This window comes from Carex rostrata, chromosome 10, assembly GCF_964058835.1.
Source record: "Carex rostrata chromosome 10, lpCarRost1.2, whole genome shotgun sequence".
NCBI lineage: Eukaryota > Viridiplantae > Streptophyta > Magnoliopsida > Poales > Cyperaceae > Carex > Carex rostrata.
This window is the reverse complement of record NC_135927.1, coordinates 3,907,988-3,921,611: the sequence shown is the minus strand read 5'-3', so window position 1 is coordinate 3,921,611 and position 13,624 is coordinate 3,907,988.

Sequence of the window (13,624 nt, the reverse complement as noted above, 5' to 3'; positions counted from 1 at the left end):
TTTTGGATGGTCTGAATTAATTGGAATGTTTTGGTTGTTTTAGTTTACTTGTATTTTCTTTTAATTTATCAATGTGATTATTGAGCAAAAAGTTGCAAAAGATGAATGCTTGCATCTGCATGAAGTGTAACTGGCAGGGCATTATATACATTTCATAATCCATGAATGCTTGCATCTGCATGAAGTGTGAATGGCAGGGCATTATATACATTTCATAATCCATATAATTTCTATGAACTTATAACACAATTCCCTTCCAAAACCAACCAACGATGCATCATACTAGTTGTTCAGAAATGAAATAATAGACACATAATCCTTGTAATTAGGCAATTCAAGCATGTAACAATAGAATTGGAATATAAACCACTTGCAAATATCAGAACAACATAATAAAAAATAATTCTTCATTTGCGAACTCAATAGTAATTCTTTCTACTTGACCTTATTTCCTTCCAAAATTTTGTAGATTACATTCTTATTTTCAAACACAGAATAATTACTATCCAGTGAACAGTACAATCCTAGGCTTACAAGTATTGAGCAAACTGCAGATTTGTGGGAAATATGATGTCTTTGATCTATTTGGGCCTTTAGCAATTGGGCTTGAAATTCCAAACAAAAAGAAAAAGACAAATGGAATTAGGCCTGGGCTCCTCTGGGCTCTGTCCGAAAAAGGAAACAAAAAAGCATTAAATGAGGAACTTATTATAATTTTGTAGTACAGTATTATTATTTTTTTAAGAATTAATAATTCTTCTAACTAAATAAAAATGTTCAGCCAACTCCAGTACGTTGTCATTATGTTTGCAAATTTAATTTGTTCCGATCTTATTTTGACATAATGTTTGCTATTGGAATGTGAAAGTGAACGTTCAAAAGTTTATCTAATAAATTACTCTAGAGAAATTTCAAATATCCATAAGAAAAGAAGAAGAAAAAAGTAAAATACAAATTAATTCCCTTCTCCTTTGATATTTAGATCCAAAGGTTGAACCAGGACTTTTTAATTGTACCAGACTGTATAACAGATAAAAAATACATAGCTCACAAGTCAACGGAGATGAACGCAATAAAGATTATTCGATGTGTTGACTTAAGAGATTTTTTTTATGGGTCCCTCCCTACAACATTTTCTTTTTATCGCTGTATTTATCTTAAGGGTTCTAATACTTAATTTTATTCATATCTTATCATATCTCATATTTTATATCTTTGCTTTCAAAGTCCAAACTGTCGATCTGAACTGCTTAACATGATATCCATACTAATGTATGTTTGAAGATTAAATTTTATAATTTTTGAAACTTTTTTACTATTTTTTAAGATATGTACAAAATCACTATTTATTGATCGTTAAAAAACAGTGTACAAAATTAACTTTTCTCTGAAATAGCACCTCTTCCATGTGAAAAATAAAATAAAATAAACTGCTCCTACAATTAAATTTACCCCATCCCCATCTGTCCGTACTCGCTCTCTCCGCTTTCTTCACATCAATTAAAATAGAAACCTTAATATAACCCAATAACCCGAAGCCGCATCTTCCTTGCCAAAAGGCTCAAAATCAAGTTCTGAAAATATTAAGGTATTCAAATTTTATATTTAGTTTATTGTTAGTAAGTAGATGAAATAATTTAGTTGATAAGATTTCTGAAATTCTTACTAGTCAAGCCGATTTTTTATATATCTATAGCATAATAAATAATAAAAAAATAGATTCGTAGCATTAAGTTTCAAAAGAATTCCAACTTTCTCTTGTGTAATCAGAGTAAAATAAAAACCCTACAATATCATCTTTATGGCCTACGGGCGTCATCAATGCGAAAAAAAAAAATCACTCAATCGAGTTGAATTGTATAGGGTGTTAATCATGTGCTTTGCAAAATAATTATTGAACGTACGGAGTCTTCATCTAGGTGTTTATCATGGGATTAGCAAGTCAATGTACCAAGTCAACTATAATTTAAATATTTCATATTTCCTATGTTTGAATTAAACATGGTATTAGCAAGTCAAGTCAACTAATCGGCATCTAGGTGTGAATTAAACATGGTATTAGCAAGTCAAGTCAAGTTTAGAGGTGCTACTTTTACTCGATTAATTTGGATAGGGTATGGTTTGAAAAATATAACCAGTTAAATTATGGGTACGGTTACAAAATTAATAATTTAATATCCGAACCGGAACCGATACTGTAATGGATAGAATATGGGTTTCATTTAATTATCTGACCGATAACCGAACCCAACCCGATACCCGTATAAATACCCGATAACACATATTAATAACTATTAATATATAAAAATACAACTTTGCATATTAATTTTTACATAAGCCTTGAGCCCAGTACTTTTTCACAACTTGAATATAAGAAATATAATGCAGTCACATATTCACTATGTTTATACACACAGATGAGCCGCATTAATTTTTTAAATAAAATTTATTGCTATGAATACATCATTCAATATTTTCCTTAATATCCTTGCATAATAATGAAAATTTATTGCCCTCATTGATATGTTATTTCTAGAAATTATTAGTATTCTATTCATAGATTTTTTTGAACCATTGAAAAAGAAATTGCTATCTCTAATATTTTACTTTCTAAAAATTATATCTATTTTTCAATATTTTTATTTTCAAAAGTTATTTCTCTCCATCAACTGAATTCAAAAGCTACTAACAAAAAAAAAACTTTTCAATATATATATATATATATATATAGGAATATGCTAGCATGCTATGCATAGCATAGAGCCCCTCCATGCAACGTCTTGGATTTCGACTTTTAAAAATCCTGGCGGTCGATCCGAACCGTTCATCTTGTTCTCCATATTAATATGTGTTTGGCGACCAAATTTTACATTTTTTGAAATTTTTTTACTATTTCTTTAGATTTATTGAAAATCTCTGTTTTCAGCAAATCTGTACCATAAAAAAACAGCGATTTTCAATAAATCTAAAGAAATAGTAAAAAAATTTCAAAAAATATTAAATTTGGTCCCCAAACACATATTAAAATGGAGAACAAGATGAACGGTTCGGATCGACCGCCAGGATTTTCAAAAGTCAAAATCCAAGGCATTGCATGGAGGGTCTCTATGCTATATGCATAGCATGCTAGCATATTCCTATACCACAAATTTTAGAAATTAATGTGTTGAGATGTCCAAAGAGTAGATACATAAATTTGCAATAAAAGAAAAGGGCAGAAGCAACATGTTGGCACCAAAAGAAAAGGACAGAAGCAGAAAGAGAAAAAACTTCGGAGAAAAAATTAGGAATAATTAATTGAGGGGAGAAAAAATTAGGATGAATTAATTGTATGGTATAGCGTTGTGTTGTGATGCCATACCATATAAATGCATTCTCATTTTTTTTAAATATGCCTATATAGTTTCCAATTTTTTTTCTATTTACTATTAATAAAAAATTCAGATTAGAGACACTTAGCAAAATTTGTGGTATGCAACATTACAAATATTAATTTCTAAAATTACAATATCAGTCACATTAATATCCAATCAATTCAAATAAATTTATTGGATTATAATTTTGTGTAATAGAAAAGCCTAACGGCTAGAAGAATAATTAGAAAATATCATAATGACTGGTTAGCCTATATAAATCTTTGTAAGCAACGTAATGCTTAATTCAATAAATGAAATCATTTAGTTTTCGTTTCAGTCTTAAATTCTAATAGAAATACATCCGAATGTAGATTAACCTCCGACATAACCACTAATAAAAAATAATTTTGTTAACTGACTTGAGATATCTTGAGATATCTGTTATTAAGACATTACGTCACTTGTAATTATCTCATATATAAAAATGTGTAACACGTTGCTTCTTAATAACAATCTATCGAAGTTAAAAAAACGAATTGTATATATTCTAATAAATAACAACCTGTCAACGTAAATTCATTATTGCAAATGCGCCAACTTGATTGTGGAATGAATAAATAATAATTTAATGTTCACTTGACTTGACTAGAGGTGCTATGGGGTCAGATCGGGTTCGGATACTATTATATTTGAACCCGTACCCTAAAAGTGTTCGGGTCCGAATTTAGATCCATATACTTATTTGTTTCAAATCGGGTCGGGTCTGGATCCGGATACCTATCTGCCCGTAGATATTTTGGGTCCAGTCTTTCGGTTCCGAATAGATAGATAACCATAATTTATTTGTAGATTATCGAGTCTGGTTCGGATACGGGGCGGTTCCGGATCCGGATCAGGAACAAGTATATGTCACAACTCCAAAGCATTTGAAAAATCATTTACATTTAAACATCTCATATCATAAATTATTATAATATAATTAAAAATTATTGCAAAATAAAAACTATACTATTAATATTGTTCATAAATAGTAAAATATATCATGCTACCTAACACAATAAAAATAATAACTCTAAATTAGTAGTTATCTATTTAAATTAAAAAATATTATTTTATTGATTCAACATTTACAAGTACTCATTTCATATTTACTTTTTTCTCATTAGATTCTTCAATAATATTTTGTGAAACTTGGGAAGCATTATTTTCAGAATTTGATTGTTGGGTTAGAGTACTCATGGGGTAACAAAAAAAATATTTATCTTCTCAAAAAAAAAAAAATATATATATATATATATATATATATATAGGAATATGCTAGCATGCTATGCATAGCATAGAGCCCCTCTATGTAACACCTTGGATTTTGACTTTTTAAAATCCTAACAGTCGATCCGAACTATTCATCTTGTTCTTCATATAAATATGTATTCAGAGACCAAATTTTATATTTTTTGGAATTTTTTTACTATTTCTTTAGATTTATTGAAAATCGCTGTTTTTTTATGGTCCAGATTTGCTGAAAACAGCGATTTTTAATAAATCTAAAGAAGTAGTAAAGAAATTTAAAAAAATATAAAATTTGGTCCCCAAACACATATTAGTATGGTGAACAAGATGAACGGTTCGGATCGACTGCTAGGATTTTCAAAAGTCAAAATCTAGGAATATACTAGCATGCTATGCATAGCATAGAGCCCCTCCATGCAAAGCCTTGGATTTTGACTTTTCAAAATCCTAACAGTGGATCCGAACCGTTCATCTTGTTCTTCATATTAATATGTGTTTGGAGACCAAATTTTACATTTTTTGGAATTTGTTTACTATTTCTTTAGATTTATTAAAAATCGCTGTTTTTTTATGGTCCAGACTTGCTGAAAAAAGCGATTTTCAATAAATCTAAAGAAATAGTAAAAAAATTTCAAAAAATGTAAAATTTGGTCCCCAAACACATATTAATATGGAGAACAAGATGAACGGTTCGGATCAACCGTCAGGATTTTCAAAAGTCAAAATCCAAGGCGTTGCATGGAGGGGCTCTATGCTATGCATAGCATGCTAGCATATTCCTATATATATATATATATATATATATATAGAGTAAGGCTGGGGTGCTATGGATAGCATAGAGGGCTACGGTGCTACGGTTCAATATTCAAGTTTTCAAAATCCTAACGGTCGATCCGAATCGTTCATCTTGTTCTCCATATTAATGTGTTCGGAGACCAAATTTTACATTTTTTGGAAATTTTTTACTATTTTTTTAGATAGGTAGAAAATCGAATATCTTAATGGTGTAGAATTTTTTAGATCAAGTAATTTTCTACCTTTCTAAAAAAATAGTAAAAAATTTTCAAAAAATGTAAAATTTGGTCTCCGAACACATATTAATATGGAGAACAAGATGAACGGTTCGGATCAACCGTTAGGATTTTGAAAACTTGAATATTGAGCCGTAGCACCGTAGCCCTCTATGTTATCCATAGCACCCATACCATATTTCTATATTATCTTGCTTAATTTGCTGCATGTTATTTGTACTTGATTTGGTGCTACATATATAGATATAGAGAGGGCTTAATACATGCACATATAATTAAATATATAAAAAGTAATCACTAACGGTCCAAAGTAATAACAGATGGCAAACTACGACATCCAAATGCCAACTCAAACACATCCGATGCTGTAATACACTTTTGCTAATGGCTAATAGCACCCAGAGACAATGGTGTTTTTTTTTTAATGGCATAATTAACGGTCGAAAAACTAATATTCCCGTCGGTCCCTAATTTCTAACCGATTGCGTTGGAGCTTAATGCTATCGGCTCATACCGATAGCGTATGGGTACACATTTCCTATTGGGGCAATATGCAACGGTTCGAAACCCGATGGTGGAACGCAATTCCAACTGATATGAAAGTGTTTTTTTGTAGTAGTGAAAGTACGGAGTCTTCGTCTAGGTGTTTATCATGGGATTAGCAAGTCATGTACCAAGTCAACTATAATTTAAATATTTCATATTTCCTATATTTGTTTTCTCAATGAGTAGTCGGCATCTAGGTGTGAAACATGGTATTAGCAAAGTCAAGTCATGAAGTGAACATTAAATTATTATTTATTCATTCCACAATCAGGTAGCAGGGAGATCCAAGTTAGTGCATTTGCAATAATGAATTTACGTTGACAGGTTGTTATTTATTATAATATATACAATTCGTTTTTTTAACTTCGATAGATTGTTATGAATTAAGAAGCAACGTGCATGTTACACGTTCTTTGATATCTCAAGAGTTAAGTCAGTCAACAAAATTATTTTTTATCAGTGGTTATATCGGAGGTTGATCTACATTCGGATGTATTTCTATAAGAATTTAAGACTGAAATGAAAATTAAATGATTTCATTGATTGAATTAAGCATTACATTGCTTACAAAGATTTATATAGGCTAACCAGTCATTATGATATTTTCTAATTATTCTACTAGCCGTTAGGCTTTTCTATTACACAAAATTATAATCCAATAAATTTATTTGAATTGATTGGATATTAATGTGACTGATATTGTAATTTTAGAAATTAATATTTGTAATGTTGCATACCACAAATTTTGCTAAGTGTCTCTAATCTGAATTTTTTATTAATAGTAAATAGAAAAAAAATTGGAAACTATATAGGCATATTTAAAAAAAATGAGCATGCATTTATATGGTATGGCATCACAACACAACGCTATACCATACAATTAATTCATTCTTTAAACTAACTATGATTTTACCTATGGATGTCACTAATTTGCATCAGGCAGGTCCAATTATAATCCTCTCGGAGACCGATACCTCCATGGAGGACAACAGCTCTTGGGATTCCGAGGAAGATCCCTATCTTGGGTTATAGGGTTCAGACCTCCTGGATTACCTTAGAGACAGAGAAGAATTGGATGCAGCAGATGCAGCCTATTTCCAACCCTCTAACCCAACTGCTTCTTCATCCCATGCCAGCTCCTCTATAGCCAATTAGATACCTCCATATTAGTTCTAATATCTAGACTTTGTTGATTGATGTATCTCTTGCTTTATGTGCTACTCTAAATACTTGCTGTACTCTGATTGCCTAACAATCAGAGTATTATTTTGTTAGTTAGACAATCAGCTTGATTTGGTTGGCTGACTAATAACAGTCCTAAGACATTTTGTATGATCAAATTAGTTTCTAATGAAACTGGTGGTTTTTTAAACCACTTTTATCAAAAAAAAAAAATTCATCCTAATTTTTTCTCCGAAGTTTTTTCTCTTTCTGCTTCTGTCCTTTTCTTTTGGTGCCACCATTGCTTCTGCTCTTTTCTTTTATTGCAAATTTATGTATCTCCTCTTTGGACATCTCACAAGAATTCAATCCTCGAACTTCTTTATTTTTGACAGTCTTAATTTTATCATTTATGTTGCTATTTTCAATTATTTATATCTAAACTGTTAAGTCTGTAAACATGGCTATGGTAAAACGCTGATGTCAAAATCTGTAAACCTAACAACTAAACTATGAATTTTTTCTTTTTAGATCTGTTGCATCAATATAATAATCAAATATTTCAAGTTTGTAAACATTGCGATACAACTCTATAAATTGCTAATTTGAAGTCTATAAGCCTAGCAAACTTCATAGATCATGGGGCCGACCTAGGGTTTTGATTGAATTGTACGGCCACCCTTGATACCGATCTTTATCGAGAACCTCAACCAATAAAAAGACATTATGTGTGTATTTAATAAAGTGGGTATTACCCACCTGTTTCATTAACAGAAACAAATAAAAGTTAAAACAAATATATATAACACCCTCATAAGACATCTGAAGGATCATCTTAGGTACCTAAACAACAAATAGTAAGAAAGTAGCATAACCTAACTAATAGAGAATCAAGACAAAACACAGCATAACAAAACAAAGTACATCATCACTTATTACAATTAGGACAATCCAAATGATCAGCAGCAAAAGTATCCAACGCAGAACCAGGAGAGTCAGAATCAGTGGAGATTGGTATGATAGTGCCATCAAGTACTGCAATATCTTCTAACTCCCTAAAATAGTCAGGCAAATCAGATTATTCTCCAAGTTCTGGCTCTCCCTCTGAAGTCCGCTGGTAGCTTCTCCTTTCCGGAGTACTGGTAGCTGACAGGTAGAGTGAGCTATCTACCTGAGCCAAAAAGGAAACATCCATAGGTATAATTAAGATTAATTTAAAGAAAGTATCATTATGTTTAACTTTACACCAATAAGATGCAAGAGCAATAATAGCAGTTCCTATACTTACAAGAGAAGGGATAGATGAATTGTTAAAGCAAACTTTGTTGCTTATCAGCCAAATTACCCAAAGGGTAGCAACTCTAACAAATTCTACTAGCCACGCCAATTTAATTTGAGTTAGAATTAAATTAAATATTTATATTATAAATATAATATCACGTAATTGAAATACTAAAATAAAAATACGAAATAAACATTTAGATTTTTTTTTTCTTAATTTCTATCATGTAAATAGATTAATTTAATAATAACAAGTAAATCAAAATGACCAGCTTGAATAGAAATTACTGTGGTTCGATTTAAATCACTAATTAAAATAGTTTGTAATATATTGTTTTCAACCACCCACAATTTATTATATGTTAAGTACTGAAGATAATAACTTCCAAATTAACTTTTCTCTGAAATAGCACCTCTTCCATGTGAAAAATAAAATAAAATAAACTGCTCCTATAATTAAATTTACCCCATCCCCATCTGTCCGTACTCGCTCTCTCCGCTTTCTTCACATCAATTAAAAAAGAAACCTTAATATAACCCAATAACCCGAAGCCGCATCTTCCTTGCCAAAAGGCTCAAAATCAAGTTCTGAAAATATTAAGGTATTCAAATTTTATATTTAGTTTATTGTTAGTAAGTAGATTAAATAATTTAGTTGATAAGATTTCTGAAATACTTGCTAGTCAAGCCGATCTTTTATATATCTATAGCATAATAAATAATAAAAAATAGATTCGTAGCATTAACTTTGAAAAGAATTCCAACTTTCTCTTGTGTAATCAGAGTAAAATAAAAACCCTACAATATCATCTTTATGGCCTACGGGCGTCATCAATGCGAAAAAAAATAAAAAAAAATCACTCAATCGAGTTGAATTGTATAGGGTGTTAATCATGTGCTTTGCAAAATAATTATTGAACGTACGGAGTCTTCATCTAGGTGTTTATCATGGGATTAGCAAGTCAATGTACCAAGTCAACTATAATTTAAATATTTCATATTTCCTATGTTTGAATTAAACATGGTATTAGCAAGTCAAGTCAACTAATCGGCATCTACGTGTGAATTAAACATGGTATTAGCAAGTCAAGTCAAGTCTAGAGCTGCTACTTTTACTCGATTAATTTGGATAGGGTATGATTTGAAAAATATAACCGGTTAAATTATGGGTACGGTTACAAAATTAATAATTTAATATCCGAACCGGAACCGATACTGTAATGGATAGGATATGAGTTTCATTTAATTATTCGACCGATAACCGAACCCAACCTGATACCCGTATAAATACCCGATAACACATATTAATAACTATTAATATATAAAAATACAACTTTGCATATTAATTTTTACATAAGCCGTGGGCCCAGTATTTTTTCACAACTTGAATATAAGAAATATAATGCAGTCACATATTCACTATGTTTATATATACACACAGATGAGCCGCATTAATTTTTTAAATAAAATTTATTGCTATGAATACATCCTTCAATATTTGGCTTAATATCCTTGCATAATAATGAAAATTTATTGCTCTCATTGATAAGTTATTTCTACAAATTATTAGTACTCTATTCATAGATTTTTTTGAACCATAGAAAAGAAAATTGCTATCTGTCACAACCCGACGATAGGATTGATAACCCGCCGCGCTCATTAGCGCAAGGCGATTCTATTTTAATACACAACATAATTATACATACATTACCAATTACAAGTAGATAAGCCACAATACATGAGGTTTTTTTTTTTTCTCAAAGTGTCATGAGTTATATGTAACAAAATAAATCGATATAAATCTGATACGGTATAATAAAATACAAATGAAATACCGTAGCAGATTTATCAGAAACAACATATACTTTTATTGTGGCAAATTCCGCAATCTTTGAGTTTGACATCTCACCTCGGCATCTTGCACTCCGTACCTAGAACCCACAAAGTGGAACGGTGAGAGATTGAAAATCTCCCAGTGCGGTATTCAGTTCTAGTCGAGTTATCCTCAGATCCGACCAACTAAAACTAAAACAACACCGAGCACAAAAAAATATAGACTATAGTAATAATATAAGAATCAAAGAATCTAAGTTACCGACTATAATAAGTCAACAAAGATATAAGTTCACTTTAAGAAATGCTCAAATATTGCGAAAGAAATCAGCAAGTCATAGAAATAATTTATAGCAATAACAATCAAGCAAAATAAACATTATTTTATGCAATGCTCATGTACAATAGACTTAAAAGTTCAATACAATTTAGTTGTGCAACCATGTCATATAATTATGCTTTATTCAAGACTTTTCATGATAAAATAAAATATAATTATATAAGGTAACCATTGTGGTATTAACAATACTCGGTCATGCGCTACAAGTACAGCGCCTACATGACCCCGGTCATGCGCTACAAGTTTAGCGCCTACATGACCGTCAAGACTCATACAGGACTCCGATCATGCGCTACCACGAATATGGCGCCTACACAATTTCTGTTATGGCCATAACTTGAAATTATGCGCTTACCCCGAATAGAGCGCCTACATGACTAAAGTTATGCGCTACAAGTACAGCGCCTACATAACAAATTTCTTTGATTATAATGATCTGGCATGCATGATGCATTACTGTCATGTTTTGATTTGTAGTATATTTTGTTTCCTAATAAGAATCTCTTTTTTTTTTTTTTTTAAACAAAAAATTGGCAGTGACTTCCTAAGAATATGTTATTAACTTGTTTGTTTGTTTGTTTTGTATTTTTGTAGTTCTGAAGCTATATATTTATGAAAATAAAGTATTTTTACACTTGTGAAAGCATCATTCATGACACGTGTGGATTATTTTTTAGTTTTCAAAAAGGGGAAGGGCAGCTAGCGTATTTGTGGGATCCAGAAATAACAAAGTCAATGGTTTAAATTAAGAGAATTTATGAACTTATGAAGCTTATTTTGCATATATATAACACATTGAACAACTCAGTTAATCATTTTCTATTCTTTGTTTAGTAGATATGAGCAGTTGAGTGCAGAGATGCGATCTGAGCTCGATTAAATCAAACGAATTAAACAAACGCAGAAGAGCTCGAGATCTGTCATTCAATTTGACTCATAAAAAAAAACAAAAAACAAAAAAAACAAATGACGCTGGAAAGTTGAATTGGTCAATTAATTAAATTTACTATTTTCAACATGTTTCATTGGTCAAGAACTTATCTGTGATAAAAAATAAATTTACGGGTCGGAGAAAGATCAAAGACAATTTAGGGGTCAAGAACTTTGTATTTAATTTCTTCTAAGTTACATTTTTTTTTTAATAACAGGCCATTCAGGACATGTATGCACCGTCATCCCTAGAAACCAACTCAGCATGGCTCCAGCTCCAATGCTCTACAATTATTCCACCCCAATTGAATCGACTCCACATATCGTCTTGCGCCGCTTCATGATCCTCTGAAATGCCTCTTGCAAAATACACTCTGACCGCACATCCAAAGCACTACTTGCCTCGTCATGAAGCAGTACCGCAGGGTCTTTTAACGCAGCTCTGGCAATTGCAATTTGCTGCTTTTGGCCCCCTGACAACTGGAACCCACAGTCTTATAGGCGATGTTTTCAAATATGCTTAAAAAAAAATTTGGTTCCTTAAAAAAAAAAAGTTTTTTTTTTTTTTTGAAACATTGGTAGTAATAAAAGAAAAACAAAATTCTTTTTGGTCCCTTTCTATTGAATTGAAATGGCCATGTAATTCGTCTATAACCTTAAATCTGCTGAGAGCTGAGATATTTATTTTTAATTGTTTAAAATTACGATGCAAATTCGACTTTCAAAGTCAATTCTTGGGCCTTCGGGCTCTTGAGATTCCAAATAAAATAAAAAAGACAAGCCGAACAGGCCTTGGGCTTTTCTGGGCTGTGTCCACAAAAGGAGGTGGCATTAAATCACCTCAGGCTTGAGCGGAGAACATGAAATGGAATGCTTGGTCCGATTCTGTCGGAAATTCTGTAAAAAGGCCGAGCTAGAGTAAAAATGTTCCATGTGGGCTAATAAATAAATTAATAGAAACTCCATCTATTAAACAAATGCGGGATGGTTATTGACATATTTCGACCCAAACTAATAACTAGTGAAGGAAAAGAAGTGTTGATTTGTCATTTAATGGGCCACGTTTATGAAAAACAGCACGGTTCAACCAGCCCACTAAAGAGTCAATAAAATAATAATCTTTCACTGTTAACTGAATTGCTTTTCCTTGTAGCTTTAATTTTTATTTTTTTTAATTAGAAAATGCCACCAAAATAAGCCTCTGATATATTTGACCGTATAGATGTCTCGTACATAGGCGTTACAATGACACCCTTTTATTGGTTTACCCGACTGGTATTGTATTCGATAAAATGGAAATGAGTAAGGTTATTATTTTTTTAGCTGATTGGGTGTACAAGTAAAGTTTCTTTTTTCATTAACTTAACGTTACAGATAAAGATTATTTTATACATGTTACTTACAGGACAATTATTAAAAATAAAATTAATTACATATATAATATATATATTACCCAATCCGTAATGTATTCAATAAGATGGGTCAGTTTTTTCATTAGTTTATAGAATATGGGTAATTGTAAAGGTTTTTTTGGTTGCTTAATTGCTACGGTTATGAAATTAAATGCTTCTGACATTATGAAAACTAGGAGGCCAGTGCTAGTGTCTCTGTATTACTACACTTTTTTTGAATTCTTTCCTACCGTCTTCTTTTTCCACACTATTACACATGGAAAAATATAAGAAGCTGTATTCTCCCAATCAAGGGTGCAAAAATGTTTTTTTCTGGTGTTACGGTGCCATAAAAACTCACTATAGCTACGTAATCTGATTATTAGCACCTTTCATATGTCGCTTATGTCTGCTAAATATTTAGCATAGTAATTATATTTCCATGTTTTTGTCCCTCAAACATCT